General features: G+C 63.4%; 1 long non-coding RNA gene across 1 annotated transcript; it reads left to right on the top strand.

The window, feature by feature from the left end:
* The first annotated feature begins 908 nt into the window (after nt 1-908).
* On the top strand, nt 909-3,114 carry LOC130609905 (uncharacterized). The gene is made up of 4 exons (XR_008974913.1): nt 909-1,058; nt 1,421-1,585; nt 1,692-1,878; nt 2,687-3,114. It is a non-coding gene; the product is annotated as an uncharacterized LOC130609905 (long non-coding RNA).
* The last annotated feature ends 318 nt before the right edge of the window (nt 3,115-3,432 follow it).

Here is a 3,432-nt window from a genome sequence, read left to right on the forward strand (position 1 = left end):
GGTGGTGGGATGCTGATTGGTGCTGGTGGTGGGGTGCTGATGCTGATGGATACTGGTGGTGGGGTGCTGATGGATACTGGTGGTGGGTGCTGATGGATACTGGTGGTGGGGTGCTGATGGATACTGGTGGTGGGGTGCTGATGGATACTGGTGGTGGGATGCTGATGGATACTGGTGGTGGGGTGCTGATGGATACTGGTGGTGGGATGCTGATGGATACTGGTGGTGGGGTGCTGATGGATGCTGGTGGTGGGATGCTGATGGATACTGGTGGTGGGGTGCTGATGGGTGCTGGTGGTGGGGTGCTGATGGGTGCTGGTGGTGGGATGCTGATGGGTACTGGTGGTGGGGTGCTGATGGGTGCTGGTGGTGGGATGCTGATTGGTGCTGGTGGTGGGATGCTGATGGATACTGGTGGTGGGGTGCTGATGGATACTGGTGGTGGGATGCTGATGGGGTGGTGCTGGTGGTGGGGTGCTGATGGATACTGGTGGTGGGATGCTGATGGATACTGGTGGTGGGGTGCTGATTGGATGCTGGTGGTGGGGTGCTGATGGATACTGGTGGTGGGGTGCTGATGGATACTGGTGGTGGGTGCTGATGGATACTGGTGGTGGGATGCTGATGGATACTGGTGGTGGGGTGCTGATGGATACTGGTGGTGGGGTGCTGATGGGTGCTGGTGAGGGGTTGCTGACAACTGGTGATTGGGTGCTGATGGGTGCTGGTGTTGGGGTTCTGGTGTTGGATGCTGGGTGCTGATGCTGGGGTTCTGGTGCTGGGATGCTGATGGGTGCAGGTGAGGGGTGCTGGTGATGGGGTTCCTGTGCTGGGATGCTGATGGGTGCAGGTGAGGGGTGCTGGTGATGGGGTTCCTGTGCTGGGATGCTGATGGGTGCCAGTGCTGGGTGCGGGCTCTGCTCACCCCCTTTCCCCGACCCCCCCTTTCTTTTCGGGGTGCACAGCCCGGGCAGAGGGGGGCAAGGAGGCCACGCCCTCTCCAGGTAGCAGCCAATCAGAAACTGAGCTGCAGGAAGGAGGCGGAGCTAATGTAGATGGTAAAGAGCCCCCCCTCCCCATGTCTCGGTGGCCCCATTGTTGTCCCTGTGGCCCCAGGAGGCCTCATCCTCTAATGGCACATGAGACCCTGGTGGGGGGGCCGTTGGCACTCGGGGGTCCTGTCCTTTGAGGGACACACACACCCCCCCCCACACTGTCCCTAAGGACTGGCCCCATGGCCAGGGCCACCCCGTGCCACCACAGCCAGGACCCAGAGCGAGCTGGGGCCGGGTCTGTGTCCTTATCCCACCACAAAGGGACACATCCTGCATGGGGGGGGACACAGCAAACCCCCCCGTGACACCACCAGCACCTCCCCGCGTGGGTCCCTGCCCCCTAACGCTGCTCATCCCCTCTCAAGGCAACTACTTCTATGTGAGCATGCCCATGGGGCTGCCACCAGTGCCCCCACCGAGCCCCCCAGGGAGCCACCGGCCCAGCTGAGCCCCCCGAGGCTCCCCCCGGGGACGTGGACCTCATCTTCCGCACCATCGAGCAGCTCACGTTGAAGCTCAACAGGCTGAAGGTGAGCCCCAAGCCGGGCATGGGGAGCTGGGGGGGGGGGGCACGTTATGGGGGGGTCATTGGGTGTTGTGTGCCCCCCTCTCCATGACCCCATTTCTCTGCTCCAGGCTGTGGAAAGAGCCCATCGGGAGCTGTTGCGGTCGCTGGGGCGCAGCTCCTCAGCCGATGCCACCCCCTTGGGGGGCTCAGCCCCAGAGATGGAGCCATGGGGCCAGCAGCCCCCCAGCCCCGACAGCGACAGTCCCTTGTCCCGTGCCCTGCGGAGCTTGCAGGGGCCTGCCACCAGTGCCCCAGGTAAGAGCCCCCCTCCATCCCATCACATCCCCATCGCTTCCATGCAGAGCCCCCCCTCCATCCCATCACATCCCCATCGCTTCCATGCAGAGCCCCCCTCCATCCCCATCCCCATCACTTCCATGCAGAGCCCCTCTCCATCCCATCACATCCATCGCTTCCATGCAGAGTCCCCCCTCCATCCCATCACATCCCCATTGCTTCCATGCAGAGCCCCCCCTAAATCCCATCACATCCCCATCGCTTCCATGCAGAGCCCCCCCTCCATCCCATCACATCCCCATCGCTTCCATGCAGAGCCCCCCCTCCATCCCATCACATCCCCATCGCTTCCATGCAGAGCCCCCCCTCCATCCCATCACATCCCCATCACTTCCATGGAGTGCCCCCCCTCCATCCCATCACATCCGCATCGGTTGCATGGAGAGCCCCCCCTCCATCCCATCACATCCCCATCACTTCCATGCAGACCCCCCTCCATCCCATCACATCCCCATCGCTTCCATGCAGACCCCCCTCCCCCTCCATCCCATCACATCCCCATCACTTCCATGCTGACCCCCCATCCATCCCATCACATCCCCATCACTTCCATGCAGACCCCCCCTCCATCCCATCACATCCCCATCACATCCATGCAGAGCCCCCCCTCCATCCCATCACATCCCCATCACTTCCATGCAGAGCCCCCCCCCCCTCCATCCCATCACATCCCCATCACTTCCATGCAGACCCTCCCCTCTATCCCATGATATCCCCCCCCCTCCATCCTCCCCCCCCATTCCTCACCCCTCTCCCTCTCTTCCAGGCTCCAGAGCCCCCCTGGCCGAGGCCCCCCCTCCTGACCTTTAGCAGCAGTGGGGCCCCCCCCAAGCCCCCCCCCCCCAGCTGTGGGCTGGGCTGGCAGGAGGGAGCCCCTATGGGCCCCCCCATGGCACCCATCGGGCCCCCCCATGGCACCCATCGGGCCCCCCCGCGGGAGCTGGATCCGGTCTGTATAAATGCACTTTGTTCTGTCCCCCCGCGCTGCGGCCCCCCCACCTATAAATATGTACGTACGTGCCCCCCCTGTAAATACCCACCCGCGGCCCCCCTGCACCGGGTGTCCCCCCCCCGGTGCCAGTCGGTGACCCCAGGGGGAGCCAGGTCCCATCTCCCCCTCCCGGGTGTCGCGGCGAGGCCGGCGCGGGGGGGCCCATATATATATTATATATAATAGAGCCGAGAGCGAGCGGTGCGGTTGGACCTCCTGGATCCCGGTTCTTTTCCTCCCGGATCCCGGTTCTTTTCCTCCCGGATCCCCGTTCTTTCCCTCCCAGATCCCCGTTCTTTCCCTCCCGGATCCCGGTTCTTTCCCTCCCGGATCCCGGTTCTTTCCCTCCCGGATCCCGGTTCTTTCCCTCCCGGATCCCGGTTCTTTCCCTCCCGGATCCCGGTTCTTTCCCTCCCGGATCCCGGTTCTTTTCCTCCCGGATCCCGGTTCTTTTCCTCCCGGATCCCGGTTCTTTTCCTCCCGGATCCCCGTTCTTTCCCTCCTGGATCCCGGTTCTTTCC

This window comes from Pezoporus wallicus, unplaced genomic scaffold (genome assembly GCF_028554395.1).
Source record: "Pezoporus wallicus isolate ANWC-B61680 ecotype Strahan unplaced genomic scaffold, APGP_CSIRO_Pwel_v1 contig_8647, whole genome shotgun sequence".
Classification (NCBI taxonomy): domain Eukaryota; kingdom Metazoa; phylum Chordata; class Aves; order Psittaciformes; family Psittacidae; genus Pezoporus; species Pezoporus wallicus.